The sequence below is a fragment of the Strigops habroptila genome, chromosome 13, assembly GCF_004027225.2.
Source record: "Strigops habroptila isolate Jane chromosome 13, bStrHab1.2.pri, whole genome shotgun sequence".
Classification (NCBI taxonomy): domain Eukaryota; kingdom Metazoa; phylum Chordata; class Aves; order Psittaciformes; family Psittacidae; genus Strigops; species Strigops habroptila.
The window spans coordinates 5860716-5880196 of NC_044289.2; the positions used below are offsets into that span (position 1 = coordinate 5860716).

Here is a 19481-nt window from a genome sequence, read left to right on the forward strand (position 1 = left end):
TTCACAAAGAGCTCTGTGATATATGAGGTTGACAAAGGCCCTTTAATTCATACTGTGCAATTAAACACCCTTGTAAACTGAAAACTTGGTCTCTAGTGTCTCTAGCTCTTCAGGCATGCATACAGAGGATAGCAAGGATAGCACACCAGTCCCATTTTCTTGCTCTAAGTACAGGTAATTATGCATACTACAATAAAAGATGTCCTCAAAAGTTTAGTATTCTCTCTAGATACTTAATACAGTAATTAACAAGGCTGGAGTCTTCAGAGTACACTTTGTAATTCTTTTCTGGTACAGAAGGACACCTCTCAGAGCTAGCAGGAATAGGAGGACTCAAGTCAAACCTGCTGAATCATTTTGCATTGTACAATTCACTACCTTGAGATAACCATTTCAAACTGCCCTAAGGAAGCACAAAGACCTACCTTCTTGCTTATGGGGGACATAATCTTTAATTGTTAAAAAATTTTGTGCAATCAAGGTTTCTAACAGAACATCTGGGGAAGTTACTGCAACACCCAAATGAGCTTGTGCTTGTAAAGATTCAAATTTAGGCACAATTTGGTCACAGAAATTCTTACAGATACATCTGAACAGGGCAAACACAAAGTGTCTCATCAGTAACAGCTAAAAACAGGTACCTATGCAACGAGATTTTTGCTACCGATTGATAAACACTTGTGCGTTAGGACAGAAAATTTAAAATAGAGATTCCACCATAAAATATTCCCTCGCCTCTTAATTTCAATTTAAATCTCACTTCCAAATGTTAATCAAGAAATAAAACAGGAAAAGTTTCTCCTTTCCTATGAAATGACCTGCAACATGACTGCATTTTCCTGAAAATTTTGCTTCACTCAACTAAAAAATAATTATCTAAATCTCTGCATTTTCTGAATGCTGCAGGATTTAGTACTGATAGCCCGTAATTCAGAATGACAGTCTGAAGAGAAAAGCAGTTAAAGCAGTGAACGTAGAATTTCAGCACCCAAATTACAGGGGGGGCAATTTGGAAAGGAACACAGGAACTATGTGTTAAACTGTGCAGCTGTCACTGAAAGCTGACCTTAGATTTGAGTGAGATATTAATGTTAAATGTTTTGTTCACCACACGTTTCTTACGGCAGTGTTAGACTGCTTTCACTGAATCGACTATCTTTACAGCTGTAGATCTGGAATTTTTACCATTGACAAAATCTGAACCAAGGAGGACTTCCACAGTTATCTCAAAAGAGGAGGAGTTGTCAGGTACATGCAACTTTACTTACAAGCTCTAAGAAAGCTTACAAACTCAGCACTATCAGCAGGAACTAGAACAGTCCCTACTGTTCTTAGCTTTGGAGAAGTTCAAGTTCACAGTCATTCTTAGCAGTGTGCTGTCATACCTAAATGGTAATTTCCATTATATGCTTTATTAATATCTAGATTTCAATAGAAAAGTAGTTTTGTGAAGAACATTAAGGATGTCATGTTTCCATGTAAGCAATCAGCACAACATTCCCACTGAAATCCTCAGGGAAAAAAAAAAAATAAATCCTGTGAATTTTGTCAAGTACTGCTAGGTTTCAAGAGTTGTAGTTGTGTACTTCTACTTCCAGTGTATGAATTGACTATGACTGTGCACGGACACTGCATTTTTAGAACACAGAGTAACTAAATATCAGAACCAGCAAATCTGAAAATCTGTCCCTTAAAGATCCAGGCCAGTGCACTGAGAGGCAGGTGTAGTATAGCACATAACAAAGCAAGGTGCTGACAACTTTGGCTTTAATCCATCAAAGCACTTAAGCACATGTTTAATTTTAAGCACATGAGTAATTCTATCAACTTTAATAGGGCTACTCATAGTTTAAGTACTGTGATGGATGGGGGCCAGAATGCGCAGAACCTTTAAGAATGCTGCATGGCCTATGTTATATGAATAAAAAACTGCATTCTTCCACTGAACAATTAAGTTATAAAAGCTCTGGAAAAAAAAATTTACCAGAAGTTGAACACAGCTCTGCTTATGTAAACACAGAGATGCAAGTTATTCTGCAGTCTTTGAAGATAAAACATGATGCAAGTTCTCATGTCCATATACCTTCAGTTTGCCCTTTTTTTTCCTCCGAGATCTCTGTGTTATGGCCATGTGTCACCTCTGCCCATCACACTTTGCTTCAAAAAGGGGGGATCACAATTAAGCAGTCTTATGCTCAAAAGACCCAAAATTTAGCTACTAGTTACACTTCCTCAGTAAGATGTTACTAGATGCAGTTTGAAAACATTAGTACTAAGCCTTCCAAAGGTACAGACACCAGTGTAACATGGTTTCCACTGTAACTGGCTCAGTAGTTCAGTAACTTTTCAGTAACATCTATTATTTTGGATATTCAAAGCTGTACACAAGCCTCTTTCATACACATATATAACTCAGATGCTTCTAAGTAAAAATATGATTTCTTTAAAATATTTTATGCAGTTAATGTTAAGGATGTTAAAAAACAAAATCCACATCTGCTTTACAAATTTCCAGCTAGGATAGCCTCTGTAAATCAGAGGTGACTTACTTGATCTCTAAACCACTCACTAGAAAATTCTGGATCTTGTTTTATCTGAATGCTGCCCCAAAAATTGTTACCAAGTTTTAGAAAACAGTTTTCTAAAAAAGGAGGAGAATGGAACAATTTGAAAAACCCTTTACAGACGTTTTCCAGGAGATCAAATTAGACTCACTCAACAGTAACACACAAGAGCCATCTAGTTTTATCCCTGCACTCATAATATAAGTCAGAAAAGCTCCAGAAAAATTTCTGTTATATAGCCATATTGTCCCAAATGAACAGTGAATTTTAACAGCGTCTAATACAGGGTCAAGTAATATCTGCTCTGAAACAAACAACAGAGAAGTTGCACCCAGGGACCAACCCTCCTTCCATACGAAAGGTAATGTTACCGTTTCTGTCTGCCTGCTACCAAATCCCCAGCCAGCAACAAACGCGGAGGGAAACGTATGGCTAACAGGGAAACAAATCTCTTCTGCCAAACATTTCAAGAATTCCTTCCTCATTTTAGAGTGGAATAAAATTGAAGATGATTATTACTTGTCTTTCCTTCCCCATCGTATCATATAAGCATACCACATGGTGCAAAGGCAGGACAGTGAGGTAACCTGTTCTCCTTTCCCTGCAGTATAAGTTAGGGGGACTGAGAGTTTCATTTCAAGAGCAGGGAAAATGAAGGCCATGCAAGACCACCACTTGTAGGTCTGTCTTGATTCTAATGCTGTCTCAGACCTTTCAACTAAAATTTATTCCCTCTGTGATGGCTACCACTGAAAATCTGGTCCTGTATAGTTTTTGCTCTGTTCCTGACAGAACCTAAATTTAACACAGCCATTTCACTCCTTGATTTGTCAACAAGTACAATTGAGAACAAATGTGTGTTTAGGTTTGGGGTTTGCTATTTTTTTAACTTTTTTACTCGGTGGTGAACATGCAACAAAGAGTACAAAAATAAATAGCTTTTGTGTGCTTTTTATTTTGTGTAAATAGCAAAAATAAATAGCTGAGATATCTTCAGCATGGGAATTACATACCACTTCTTATTAGATGGAATTTATAGAGAATGAAGTACACTACTAGGGGACTTCAAAAATCCCTTAAATACAATTCAAAAAGAGAATGCCTTGAATCTATGTCACTGCAGAGTCTCTAATTTTTGCTAGAATTCTCAGCTTATTAAAACAGTGTGTCTAGTGTGATACATCGACACATTTTGTAGTGCTACTACTGTTAACAGTTTAAATAATAATTCTGACAATTTCTAACTTAAAAAGCTTTTGAAGTTATCACAGTAAAGTTTTTTATGTTTATTTTTGTGTAACAGATGAGTTTGTCTTTCAGTATTTCTACTTCACTTTCCTACATCAATCACAGCAGTACTGTGTCAAAGCGCAACCTTATTATCCTTGTAGATAAGGGAATGGAGGCAAAGTGACTGTGTCTCCAAAAGGCTAATCAGAATAACTATGACAGAAACAAGCTTTTCTCCAAAAAACATTCAGGAGGTCAAAGCATCATATTAGGCTCCTACATACCAGAAACCAAAAAGCAAAGCAAACAAAAAAGCCATCACACACCACGCTTCCAATAAAACCTACACAGCATTACTCTTTTCTGAGTGAATTCCTCAGCATCACACACAACTCTCAACTAAGTTCATCTTTCTTTCAGTTTAATATGCCCAATGCTTCTACATTTTCCTGTCTTTAAAACACATATGTGTGCTCATAGTTTCTAGCAACATATCAGTTAGTCAGTGCTCTGTTATTCTAGATTTGAACAGACTCAGCTTGATTCTGTTCTAAACTGTAATTTAAAGCAGTTTCTTCTTTATTCACCATGGTTTTAAAAATATTTTTTCTGAAGTGCCAATCATTGTTAAATGATCTTGCCTTACACCTAGCACAGGTGTCAGTGAGAAGGTAATCCTCAACAGAGCAATTCTACCAGCATTCACCAGAAACGAACCCCCTAGCTCTGTTCCCCTTAAACACTGAAGTTCTTAGAGCTCACATGAAGCTGCACAGATTAACCCCCAACCTTTATAAAAGACCAGTTTGTTAATGCCCCAGTCACACAACTTCTTGTTCATTTTTATGTAGTAAGAAGCAACTATATCATGACGAGACAGTGAGAATTAAACCAAGCAAAATTCAGTATTAGTTATTTCCATTAAAAGAGCAAATGCAGAGTTCCAAGTAACCTGACTGCATTGCTATTTATATCACATCTCCATATCACTAATGTTATTACTGCATTTTTACTGAGATGAGACTGTGCCAAAACTTGAGGCTGCAGGAGATGTGGGCTGTACTGCTGACCATAGCTGGGAAGTGCTGAGACCAGCCACGACAATGCAGTGCTGCTGTGGGGACTGAAAGAGACCCACAGCAGGGAATCCAGGAGGAAAATCTTGCACGAGCCGTAGCATCCTTCTAAAAATAATTTCACCAGCAAAAATCTTGTTGGTCTAAACCAACACCTGCTTTTCTTATGAAAGGTCCTCCCACTTCACTGGGTGACGTTCAGCCTTCTGCAGCCAGTAAATGTAACATCAAAGCTGCTCTCACACCTCCTGTAACCTCACTGGAGTGATGCTCTCCTCCAGGAGAACAGAAGACTACCCTCTAGGGTAGCATCTTCCAGTCCTGAAGCTCTGAGGTACAATAATGTTACCTAAGTTACAGCAAAGGGTCATTCATATCAAGGCAGGCCTTCCCCAACACAAAAAGAAAAGGTATAGCTTATATCTGTTAAATGAACTACCTAAGTATTCGCATCTCCTACACAGCTCACAGGGAAACTTTTGTGATTAGTCTTAAAGTCAAAGCAGCAGACTCTTCTGATACAAAAGGATTATTTCTGATATTTTTAGATCTCCTATTGTTACAAACAACACTTATGTCTTCTAAAACTGTAAAACTGCAGGAGGAAAATGTTCCATTTCACCTTACTTGTGCAATTGCCAGCATTTCTGGACAATCAGTTTCACATTCTGAACAAGTTTTTTCTGTTTTAGTCCCTCGCAAAGTAACAAAAGTGAAAAATCACTGAAAGAAATTATGACCCTAAGAAAAGCAGTCTAAGGACAGCCAAATTAAACTCATCAGAACTAAATTAAAATTATAGCTGTTTGCACACTTTCCTCACATGCTCAGTGAAATTCCAATGTATTTACACACAGATACCTTGACACACTTATACAAGCAAAGTTACTCTCTGAACAGCCCAAGAGCTAACACAGAAATTGTCTGTAATCAAGTTTCCATGCAAAAGAGATCAACCATGTTGAATTTCGAAGCCAGCACTGGGAAGAGTAAGAGTAAGACAAAAGTGCAAAGAATCAAACCTGTACATAAAGAAATACTCCAAAAGCAACCTGACACAAAACTGAACCGATCTCAAAGGATACACCACGCTGGTAATAAGCCCAGACTCCGATCTTTTAGTACTATTTACCTCTGATGGTCTGGATTTTTTATTTCTGTAGAGTTTATGTAGGTGCCTTTATGAACCATTTCCCATGTCTGTGCTTTAAGAAATAATAAAAAATTGCAATACTTATTTGTGTATGTAACACAATGGATGGACTTCGCCCATGTCAATTCGGCAGAAGAGGTCTAGGAAAAATACAGCAGAACATACTGCTGTGTACATAAACAGTGTAAAGCTACACTTAAACTGGTTTTAATTGTTACTCTGCACTCCTTCCTACCTTGGAGGAGATAGGAGAGGAACCATCAGCTGCTGCCAGCACAGGGAGACCCTCACACAGAGCTGTGAGACTGGACAAGAACTGCTTTGCTGATAGGAAGACAACTCACCCATGAACCCACCCCCAACATGTAATCCATTAAAAAAGCCAAACAAATGCTAGTTTGTAAGATTATAACATGTATCAGGCAACAGCTGCCTTTAAAGTATCAGACCGATTTCTATAATTCTATTTAATATGAAACGCAATCTTTTAATTTCTTTTCCAGTTATTAAAAATTTTGCGCTACCAGAAATGAAGATGGAAGAAAAATATTTGGAAATAAACATTTAATATTGCCAGGCAATAACAACAAAAATACCCTCACTTCCTTCAAAGCACAGATATAGTCATCATCACATTAAACCCATCAGCAAAATTCTTTAACCAACATCAGGGAACACTGTTTCAGGCAACAGGTTCCACCTACCTGTTCTTCTTGCTGGCCTGACTTTAGAAAGCATTGTCAACTTAAATACATCAAAAACTACTTCTGAAATGGATTGTCTGGGTTAAGTCAATCTATGTAAAACTGCACTATACGTTAACTGAGGAAATATTTTAGAAAACAAGTCCCATACATTTAACAAAATAGGGGAAAAAATAATCTTCCTTCAGTACAAAGGAGCTGCAGAAATGAATCTGAAAACAATGCACATTTCCCTTACCTAAATATTGTATTTCCCCCTATGCCCATTCACTTAAACTGCATAGTAAGAGAACAATACTTTCACAGTTCAATTTTACAGTTCCTTAACTGTGCCACAGCAAGCTATTTTTAGTTACAAAAGCTTAAGTGAATATAGTATGCAACTATGGTTTTTAGGCATACAGTTAGGACAGACTCCTGAACTCCTCCTAAGTCAGCCCTAAACAGATGGGTAGATAGAAAAAACCCTCTTCTCAGCTTCTTGTTTCATTGCCTTACAGAATCTGCTCTGTGCCAGGCAGCTGAATCTTACAAGACAGTACCTTCTACGGAGGTTTTTTTTTTAAGTTGGCACAGTAGTTTTTCCACATGAGTTTCCCCTTATGCAGATTGCTTCCCAACAAACACCACGAGGCTGAGTCTTCGCTCCTTGTGGAGTTGTTTATATTCCAACTGAGCACAAAGTAGATAGAGACCTTCTACAGCCTGATTCAATGCCCACTTAGTTCCTGTTTGTGTAAACCTAAGCCTGAACAAGTCAGAGAAGACTTCAACAGCTTCTCAGGTTAACAAATAGGTTGTTAAAAACAAACACTATCAAAATTAAAATCTTTCCCATTTAAAGTATCAATATTAAACCCCAAAACATTTCAGGTGAAACACAGTATTTTATTTTTTTTTAATGTTTTAGATCTGCTTAGGAAATGCTCTTTCTGGCAGGGAAGAACTTTCCCCACAGCTCACAACCTATCATGATCCTGGCCTTCCAGGGAACCCCACCCATAGTACCAGGAGGGTACCACGTAGAACCAGACAGGTTCACGGATGTTTTGGACAAAAATTACGGATCTAAATTAGCACTTTCTCAACACAAATTAACTGGAAAAATTCCAAACAGCTCTTACTGAAGCCTGAAAGTCAAAATGGATGCAGTGAAGAAACTTTCACTTTATTCAGCATCTACACATATTTGGACTCAACCAGTAAGAAGAGTGACCTTTTACTGAGTTGAAAATTGGAAATTAATTACACCTGAATAAGCACATTTATTATCATTTCCCCCGATAAAAGGGAAGTTATACTGCTGTAATTTAAGTCAAACTATGACAATGTCACAATTATCACGTCCTGGCCCTGACCTGGCATTTCTAAATGGTAACAGAAAAGTAAAGGATACAGTTCATACTGACAGTATATAATAAATGAGAATGCTAGGCCAAAAGTTATGCGATAAAATAATTTGCTGATACCTAGCACATGAGTTAGAATACACAGCACTCTGCGGTAATTGTCCAATTACTTTCCCAACACATGGTTCTTTGAATATTAATAATATTGTTTAAATGAGAAACACACAGGTGAAGAAAATAAGAGAGTGTGTATATTGCTGTAACACTACAAACTACTTAAACAGAATTGCTTGGGCAAAATTACTGATCCAACCAGCTGCCACCTCAGCTGCAATAAGAGTATCGAAAGCACTGAGAAGCTGGAGATACCTCGGCTCTGTCCGAATCTGGTTGACCTCCGTGGCATCCCAGCTAACAAACGTATTAACCAGGCAGCACAACTAACTTGCAAGAAATGCATTTTATTCATGGACAATAAAATTGAAAAAGGAAAGCAAGAAACTTCAAAGGAAAAACATGACTTTTTAGATTACTTAAGTATTAGTCTTTCTAAAGAAACAGAAAAACATACTGAATGTGACTTAACTTCAAAATTTGTTATGAATCTCGCTTCTCGGAGTTCCTAAAGTGCCAGTGGCAGAACCTGGCAAGAGACCTGAAGAGGAATCACTGCAAATCTTTCTCTTACCCTTTTTCCTTAATCCTCCACAAGTGGCATTTCTGACACATGATACTGGACTACAGTCCATTGGTGTAACCTTGCATGGCATGGATTCTTAGAAACTCTCTTCCTAGAAATTTCACCAGACCGAGATGCCACTATGTTGCAGAAGATGTGTGCTTAGTACCACATAAATTTGATTTAAATAAAATTAAAAAGAAGTTGGTGAATCATCAGGAAAACTCTAAAATATATTATTTATCAGATATAAAACAGACTACATGAAACATTTCTTAATTTAAATAAGAGAAGCTGCTTCTCAGCCAAAGGGTTTGGAAAGGGAGAGGAAGAGGGAGAACAAGACATAAAATAAAGCAGGTCTCCTCTTTCCTTCCCTCCTTAAAAATAATAACAATAATAAAAATCAAAAAACAGTAGAACAACCTCCCTCAATGAAAAGCCAAAACATTTGTCTTTGGCTTGTACTTTTATATACCCGAGCATTCAGAGCAGTCCAATAGCAATTTACTCAATGTCGCCAACCCTGTCAGGAGCTGTGCTCTAACATCACTGCTGCTGCAGCAGCACGGCAGAGCTCACCAGTACACCTCCAGCACAGCTCACCAGTACAGCTCCTTCACGCAGTCACCTGCAGCCACACTTCTCAGCATTGTTGGCCAACTTTCTGAACCAGCAGTTCTCAAACGTTTTTGTTCCTCCCTTGTTCCTGTGACAACAATGGGCTAAACTGTACCTGGGGGAACGTATGCTGTTAGAAAGCTGCTGAAACGCGGTGGGGAGACACAGCTCAGGAGAGCCAGGCTGTGCTGAGCAAGCCGTGGGTCGGAGGGAAGGCTGGATGAGCAGGACCTGGCCCAGCAGCAACTGCTCAGCCCGTCCTGGGTCTCAGAGAGGCATGGGGACATGTGCTGTGGCTCCTGCTGCGCCCCTGACCCCAGCAGACTGTGCTCCTTCCAGATATGTTCCCAACTACTGGTGGGAGAAAGGGAAGAATGTGTCCCACTTTAGTAATCACTGATGTACAGCAAGACAGATGAGGCTTTCCTCCAAAACGTTTAGCATATGGAATTACCAAATCTCTTTCTCCACGAAAAAGTTTAACACAAAGAGAAACCAAGTTTATTCCCACCCGCTACAAGAGCGTATTCGCAACACATGCAAACAACATGAAGAAACACTCTATGAATCTACTACCCAGAAATCAGATAACACAGATCTACCGACAGCATAAGGATATTCACTGGCATCTCTTCATGTACTTTCATGCAGGACTTAAGCAAGATTTTTCAGGAGCATAGACTTCCTATAGAACACAACACAACCAACTGCATATGCTGTGTATACCAAACACATTTTTGAAATATTTAAGTCACGCATTTTAGTAGGTTCCTAATAGTTGGTGTTAGCAGAGAAAAGCTACATTTCTCTAAAAATAGAAATCATGTAAACCTAGTCATAAACATTTTAATCAGTAGGTTTTTTATAAAGCACTGTACTGACATTAGCTAGTCAATGCTCAACCTATCCTAAGGCATAGATTAAGTATTAAAGTACATGCAAGGTGTGGCATCGTATCAGTTTACCCTTAGTGGCAGCTACAAAATTAGAGAAATTCTCTATCAGCTTCATTATTCAAAACCAGAAGCCTACGACAATGCTGAATTTCACCAAGCGATTCTGAGGGGAAAAGTCCCAGCGGACAACTTACAGTCCAAGTTGCGTAACGACCTACCAAGTCACTACAGGGGAAAAAAAAAAATCAAAATAACCATTTCACACATGTTAATTATTCAATCTGCAAGGTACGAAGGTAGTGACTGTTCTGTCTCGAGCACTGTGCCTCAGAGAACACTCCAAATATCTGTCTGACCCAACTGTGCATTTATCATTTCTGCATTAGCAATCGATAAAGAAGGAGAGGGCAGAGAATAAGTAACTGGGTAATAATTTTGCCTTGGGCAATCAACATTCATATCCAGTATTAATATTCAGGAAATGCCCCAAGTCTCAATCACTAATGATTAAGTACCACCACACCCTGGAATATCTTACTACATATCTGTATTGACATCATGAGATCCAAACTTCATGAGATCCAAACTTCAAACATAATTGTTTGCCATTTTAAAGATCTTCTCAGAATTAAGGGACGCTGCCTACAAACTCCACCTCTGTGCCAAGGCAACAGACAACTGAATTACAAATACCTACAGACTCAACTTCCAACTCTTCAACAGTTTGAGGATGTATTAGGACATTTTTAAATACAGTCAGTTTTACAGTTTTAAATACCTTCTGGCAGACTAAACTTAGGAAATTTAAACCTTAGATTAAGAGGGATTCCTTGTATTTAATGAGAGCCAATCCTGTATCATTTCACCTCACTTAGTATCATGCATCCACTACACAACTTTCCAGAATATTTACAGCTGCACTCCTGAGCTTACACAACCCAGCTTTTAGGGAACATTAAGCATGTGCAAATTGCTCTAGGAATCAAAAACACCCCTCAACACCCAGCGTCATGCAGGAGTCTCATGTTCCAATTCCATGACAGCTGCTTCAGCAGGCACCGGCACACATAATGAATCCTCCGCAGCAAGAGCTAAGGGAGGTCCAAAAGCCAGGCTGCTGGCAGATACCTGCAGGCCCTCCACGGCTGCTCCTGCACCAGCTCCAACGCTGCTCCTGAGAAGGAGAGGGGGGCCTGGACCCACAATTCCAACTGTACTCGCACCCAACCAACCTCTACAACACATAAATGGCTGCTGAGTCTTGAAACAGGTAGTTTCTGCATGGGGATTTAATCCGTTCTTCCCCAGTGGTGGAAGTATGTGATTGCAGATGATGTCCTGCATCTGCCAAGTCCCTTCACATGCACGCACTGCAAGGGGTCCTGCAAGTTGCCTTCTACCAAATCTTAATTCATTAGATTTCCTCAACAGAGTTAACAGAGAATTCAGAAGTCCAGCAACATTCAGATACAATTCCATTGTAATCACTTTTGTAATACCTTCAAATGAAACTTCTTAAAAAAATCCAATCCAAGAAGCAGAGATTTCAATGTTTAAATGTTTACCACCTTTTGCAGTATTATTATTTTTAAGATCCTGAAGAAAAATCTGAAGTCAGTCATGTATTTACTTTCATTTTGCAAAAAGGACACTTATTTGTGTCAAAGATATTCTCCACAAAGTAATTGGGCGTCCTTTTTTTGCTGAAAGCTGGACAAAGAGAGAACAGCAACAAGCAAACTGAATACTATCAAATTGGATGACACATTTGCTTGAAAACCTAAAGTTTAAGGCACTGCAGTCATCTCGAGTACCATTCCATACACAACTACTATACAAAGGGTTAACTTACAATATGTAGCAGCTAATTGCCATAGATAACAATAGTTGGAATTCAATAAATTGGTAGGATTACAGTGCCATTTTACTACCTCCAACACTTTTACTGATGTACTTATTACTTTTTTTTATAGCATACTGCTCTTGAGCAATCAGTTTATAGTATTTACTCTTTTAACTCTAGGTATACAGAGAATACATATATATAAAAAAGGGCAACTAAATTTACATGGCAATCCTGCTGCAGCAGCTAACGCATCACATATATACAGTAATTACACACATCTTGCATGGACAAACCTACTTAAAAGCCTAGAGGCAAAAGACAGCTGCCAAAATCCACACATTTTATGCATTACAAAAAAGCATGAGCTAGGACTGGTCTTTTCTCTTAGGAGATGAGGATAAAAATACCACCACTACAAACAGGTTTTGTATACACATCACACAGACACATACACAGACTACTTTTCTATCTCTAAATTACCTCTATTAGCTGCAGTGTGTCAAAAGAAAATATAGTCCAAAACAAATAAACCTTAGATGATGAACGTGGTAAAAATACTACATAACACTGGGATGTTCTTTCATTATGTTTTAACCATTTCCAAGTGTAGTTCTTTTGTACGCCTGCTTTAATTCAATTTATCCTTAAACCTAGAATTATCTAGTACTGTTTGTAGTCCTCATGTTAAAAGCAACAAGAAACCTACCACCAGCTGACTCAAAGTGCCTGCATTGGTGAATAATGTACCACTCACACACACACAGCAAAAAACAACTCTTCTTAGGCATGCACTCCTTTGGCTCTGCGATGCAGACCATGAACAGCCTGTAATTCACAATGTATATCTTCTCTTAGTAACAGCTTAAAGTACCACACTACCTTTAAAACATCTCACACTCCTGCGGAAGCAGGACAGCAGGAAGTCGCCTTGCAACGATAAGCTGTGAAGCTGCACGCTGAGTGTTCATTTTTGCATTTATCTGCATCACACAGAAAATGCCTCCTATGTTATCCTGTCTCTTCTTGTTCATTTTACCCTGAACAATGGCAAAATGGAAGCCACTTGACAAACACACCTATGTGGACATCCAGTGTGTAAACAATGGACTCAGCACAAAACACGCTGCATATAAAAGCTTCACTGTGTCTGAAGTATGTCTGACATGCATCTGTCTTCCACAGATGCTGAATGTGTTAATGCAGAACACACCCAAGTTTGTGTATAAACTGAACCTGGGACTTGACATATCCCCATTTCTGACTCATTTGTAGTACATCCTTTTTTTACTACTCTGATATAGAAAGGGAATAAGCATGTTTCTAAGACCACCACCTTGAGAAGAAAACTACTGGGAAGGAAAACATCAAATTATGAATGGGACAAACAGTCCTCCAAACAAAAACTTGTGTGATAGCTTAATTCATGGATAGCTTAATGGCACACAACTCCATAACTCCAGACAGACTGTGACTGAGGGAAAGTGAGTGTTCATGGTGTCAGAACCTGCTTTAGAAGAAATGCATTAGAATTACTTACTGGTTTTTAGGAGTTAGTTACAGAATTTAAAATTAACTTTTCATATAGCAGCCATTGGCATTGTGTCTCAAATTAAAATGAACTCAAATTAAGGCAATCTTAATTTAGATACTTTGTAATTTATGTGTCTTCAATAATGTTGCTTTAGTCAGTCTACGTGTGATACATCATTTTCTTTTTGAACTGAAATTAAGCTATCATAGAAACTTAACAATCTAACACCAGAATCATTTTCCCCAATCAGATTTCATTTTCATTACAATATCCTTTGCTACGGCAGTTTCTTTACTACTCAGATCACATCTTGCACAGGAGACAGAATACGAAAATAAGTTCCATTTATTGCTTTATAAGCATTACAGCATCATCAAGTGTTAAAGGACCTACACACAATCTATTGTACTTCTAGCTTGGAATGCCTTCCAGGTGATGAATATTTTAATGTAACTCAACACACTGCAGGTGCATCAGCATGAAAAGAACAGATAGTGATGGCTATGTATCAGCAACACACAAACAAAAATCTTCCAAAACCTTCCAGTTAATCTGCAGTCCAACTAGAAACACAGGAACTCAATACAGGTCAGAGAAAGAAACATATACACTAAACTAACTCCTGCCTTCTTGGCACTAGATCCTGCCCTCTGTTCTATGAAGCATAAACATAACTGTGTTTCACTCACTGAAAGGAAAAAAAAATAGTCTTTATTTAATAATCTTACAATTGCTTGATTAGTGCTTGGAAAATAAAGAGCACTGCTTAAGTGCTAAATATTATGAGCTTTTTCAGAACATCAGCTCCAAACTCGCCACTCCCCATTTCCTTCTCTCGTAACTCTTCATTCATGTCATCAGAAGGCATCTTATTTTCAGCAACAACTACTTTTTTTTTTAAATGCTGCTGGATGTGCAGAACTACTGTTGAGGTTGCTTGGCAACTAGTGAGATGTATCAGAAAGAGAGATAAGGCCCAGAATGAATGGAATTGAAGAGAACTATATTTGGTTTCATTAAGAGATACTAATGCACTCAAACTATACCAATTCGAATTATCCACACTAAGGTGAAATTTTTCTATTTCTTTCAAAATACAGACATCCATAATCATGGACTCCCACTAAATCCATTAAACCACCTCCTCAGGCACATTCATGTCTACCTGTACAGAAGAGACTTCAGAATCAGGGCTTTTACTTGGGTTAGCAGTTTGGTACAGCAAGGAACAAGCAGGTAACACAGACATTTAATGAGTATTTTGAAGAATTTTAGGCCAGAGAGGATAGTTGAACACTTCAGCCTGCCTTTCAGTGTACCATAAGCCGCTGTCCTGCTCCATATACTTTAGTATCAAGTTGTTGTTTCAAATGAAACAATTTTTCCCGAAGGTCACAATTTGAAATGAAACAAGACTGAGCACCCAAGACTCCTGCAATAGCAGAGAACTGATTACAAGTCTGTCCTAATACTTCAAGGAGGCCAAAAAAGCCTTACGCAGCAGAAAATGGAAACATGCTTAACAGTTTGTAGTGAAAGAGTTTCCTTCTTATCGCAAGCTCTTCAGCTAATTTTATCTAGATCGTGTGAGTAAGAATCAAATAGTCTGGCACAAAAGAGGATCTTCTAACATCATCTCAGACCCTGGCCAACCTTTAATGCTTCAAAAGGAAGTGAAAACAGTAACAGAATACAACTACCAAACTATGTAAAGGGAAAAAGGCAAAACCAAAAGTCAATCCCTATGCTTCCCCACCTCTCTGCTGCCAGCAGGCAAACAAAGGACTCCAAGGTTTCAAGGCTTCAAGTACCAACACAGAATTGCATATATCATAATGATGTTCAGGGTAATAAAATCAAGAATAAAAGCCCATAGTGCAAAGGAAGTGGGTAATTTGCAGCACATTGAAGCAGGCTTCATGCTTCCCAATGCCAGGGTGGCCACCATGAGCACGCACATTTGCAGCTGGAAAGTTGTATCTACAGAAGCTGGATTGAAATACTATTTAAAAATAAAGCTGTCCTTCCCTGAGAGCGCTCAAATGAGCCTTCCTCATCCCCAACAAATTATTTCAGTTAAAGTATCCCTAATGCTAAGGAAGTGAATCTCACGCCTGCCTTCATTTTAAGGTAACTTTCTCGCATAGCGCTACCTCTACACAGCAAGAAAATGGCGTTGGACACCCTGCTTCTGACCTTTGTACAACTCCCATGGCCCTTCTTTTAAATTCTTCCCAGAAATTCCATGTCCTTCATTAAGCGAGGACACCAGCATGAGATAGTCTATTTCAATAACACTCTTACCAGTGTTGGAAGTCCACTTGATTACTCATGTTTCACTTTCCCTTTTTTTATTTTAGGGATCCAAGCCTCCATTTGTCTTTTTGCCATAACAACAAAAAAGCACACTAAGGCAATGAACTAATTGACTTTCAAGTCCTTTTCCAGTTTTACAATCTACATTCTGACTCCAGTGAGACTGTCTCACATTCAGCTGTACTATAACAAATTTCTTAAGTACAACTTTTAAACACGCTACTCAGATCCCCTTAAAAGAGTAACCTGACCTTCCCAGTATTAACTCCATGGCCAGTTTGCAGAGAGGGGTTTCACATCGAATTGGGCCAGCAATCTAAGAGATTATTTTATATATGTAACCACTAGTTCCCTGGAGGCTTTCCAAGAAGAGGTCCCACTCATTGCCTCTATTAACCACTGCACCAAGAGATCTATCAGTAAGCCAGCTTTTACACCACTGTAATATATGCACTGTTAATTTCACACAAGGTAATTTTTAAAGTAAAAAAAAGTGATATTACATCAAATACCAAAACAGTTGATTTTACAATCAGATCTATAATCTCTTCAAAAAGGCACCGGTTCATTCAAGATCTCACTATACATGAAACTAAGCTGAACATTGATGATGTTCTTCCTATACAACATTGATGCAAGAAACCATAAGTAATAACGATAAATTAAAATGCCTGTATTTGATGCCAAGCATCTGGGCAATCTCTTTAAGCAATGGAATTGTTCCCCTTTTTCTAAGAATTATAAAGAAATTAATCCTTTGGGACTCTGGCCATTATTTATTGAAAATATCCATATTCTAACACATGATCCTGATATTTGTCCTTCGCACAGATGCTAAACGTCCTTTTCTATCTGCAGTATCGTACAGGATAGAGACATACTTTTTTTGGTAAGGAACAAAATACCTGCAGAATAGTTTTGCTTTCTCTACGTAACTATGTATCATTTTACCTCCTGCATCCAGTCATAAATGTACACCCCAACACTACTATTAAAAATAAAGTGGGGGAAAAAAATCGTTTTCATATTGTCCAAAATTATCAGAATGCAATCTATTAATTTTAATTAACAATAGAGGGATCTTGTCTAATTACAGTTAATCTAAGAGAAGTAAATTTTTAACATTTATTCTGGGACTGAACTAGGTTAACTTGCTATTTCTGTCTCAGGGCAATACATCTAGCAGGCTTTTTTCTAAGTAATGTGTGCATATTAAATATCACTTATGGGCATAATCTAAGACTATCACTTGTGTCTGTTTTCCCTTCTCCCTCTGTTCCTCTCTCCCCCTTTTGGACAACTCTTATTATGTTTCCAAAGTATGAATACAATTGTGAGGAAAAAAGCCAGACAGCATGCTGCCTACATTATTTCAAAGTGTTTTTTCTGACTCCCTGCAATTGTGCAAAATAAGGAGAAACGCTTTACTAATCTCAGTCTTTTTTATTTTTTTCTAACCCTATTTTCCAGTGGTGTCAAAAAGATACTGAGGTAACAGAATGCTATTAAGTTCTTCGCTGATAATCATAAGGAAAGTAAACATAAGATGCAATTACATAAAGACTGTCCAATTAAGTGACGACAAAACACAGAGGCAGTACAGAGCATCCCAAGTTTCCAATGGCTTGCTGAAATCAGAGTCGAGGGACACAGTTCCCTCCCGTTTTCAACTCAAAGAACTAAAAGGCAAAATAGTTAAATTTGCAATTTTTAAGTGTCTTATGTGTAAGTTACAGAATGTATTTTTATCTACAATGTTCAGCATAAGCAGAACGTGTTCCTATGAGTAACTATTTTGAAACAACGTTAATCATTTTTACATACCAAAAACTAAAAGGTTGCATCTAATTTACAGGCATCTATTTCAGTATGCTTCAAAACACAGGACTGAAAATTCAGTAACTTCCTACACTGTAGAAATTTAACAACAAAACCCCCCAAACCACCCCACAAAGCAAATCTTCCAGAAAGTTGCATAACATGCTTGCTGCAAAATACACCAGGACAAAGTAGCAGAAACCTTAAAATTCTTACTGATACTGCCCTCTGCATCTGTTCTGTCAAATATTCAGAAGTGTAGAGAGTGCCAGGCCAGGAGAACTGGAGCTGCTCTTGCTGACCTGTACGTGGACGTGGGGCTTGTACAGCAGGTTGGGTCAGAGTATTATCAGCTTTCCTGAGAACCCTGAGTACGTAACCGAACCCTTCAGTTTTCTCATTCGTTTAAAGGGAAATAAAAAATAACAAGAAAAATATCCTCAGCTTTGCATTGTACTTATCAGGGGGATTTTTGGTGAATAATGCAGTGCTGTGATTATATTTTCATTTCAGATATCAAAAAATTTGAAGGTATTTAATAAAATGTTTCCAGGAAATAGCTATGTCCTTATGATTATTATCCTTTGTCTATTTAAAAAAAAAGAAGTGATTACAACTGCAAGTTTTTATCTTTATCTTAAATGGTCTTTAACTGTTAAAAGCAACACAAAATAGATGAAGCTATGCCAATCACTGTTATGCAATTCAATTAAAATTCATGAAACCAATTTGTTTAATTTTTCCACAGTAATGTGACGTTAAATCAAATTTAGCTAGTATATTTGTATGTTATTTAAATTGTCAGGGTTAAAACAGGTATTACATAGTTTTCTGAACATACTGTGCTAAGTACACATTTTTATCCATTAAAAAAAAATGAGCAAGACCTCCTCTCACATTACAAACTTAAGGAAGAATCCTATTTCACTGACACCCATTTCCTTGCAACTTGTTCAATTTAATATGAACATTCATATTACATAGATAATTGTATTGGCAAAACAGAATAAAAATGTCTTAACTTGAAGGGAAGAAATGTGTAGGTCTACTCATGTAGACCTACAGACAAGAGGAGAGTATTTAAATCACAATGATTAAGAAGGCAATATTAAATCCCACAGCTAGCTGTGAAGTTGCCATTAAAGGCTAAATGTAATGTCTACTGGGACTACCCTAACCCTCAGAAGGAAATCCTGCACACCTCTGCCTGCTCCATTAGTTCACCCACGACTCTTGGGAGGCTACGAGAGTGCGCTGGGAGAGATGATTATTTCTTGGTGCCTTAACTAAAAAGACAAGTGAACAAAATGATTTATTAAATAGCCCTTTGGAGAATACAGTCAGCAACAGGTAGCTAATGGAGAAGTTCACAAGCTTTCTCATACTTTTGTAATAGCAAACACCTTAAAACAGAGCACCCCACCAAGACATTCCACTACTGCACTCCTCAAAAAGCAGATAATTTTTGCCTCCTAGATGTCAAAACCATACCTCCATGTATTGCTGTTTCCGAGTAAGCTAGCTCAGGTGTAAACAAGTAGTTCTACTGCATGTTTACATCAGAATACAGCTGTAGAAATAACAGTTCAAAGCTGGTGTAGCTACACTTGCACTGTATCCTAAATACTCTTGCGTTTACTAGGAACTCAAGATTCAACTGTCAAAGTAAAATGGAGGGCGTATCATTTTCAACACCAG

The 19481-nt window shown here is 38.0% G+C and overlaps 1 protein-coding gene and 1 long non-coding RNA gene across 2 annotated transcripts in view; both read right to left on the reverse strand.

The window, feature by feature from the left end:
* GNAS (GNAS complex locus) overlaps positions 1–19481 on the reverse strand; it is a 153062-nt gene that overhangs the window by 65404 nt on the left and 68177 nt on the right. The window lies entirely within an intron of this gene.
* LOC115615082 lies at positions 818–18198 on the reverse strand. The gene is made up of 3 exons (XR_003993942.1): positions 17522–18198; positions 15344–15353; positions 818–829 (listed from the first exon to the last, which is right to left on the reverse strand). It is a non-coding gene; the product is annotated as an uncharacterized LOC115615082 (long non-coding RNA).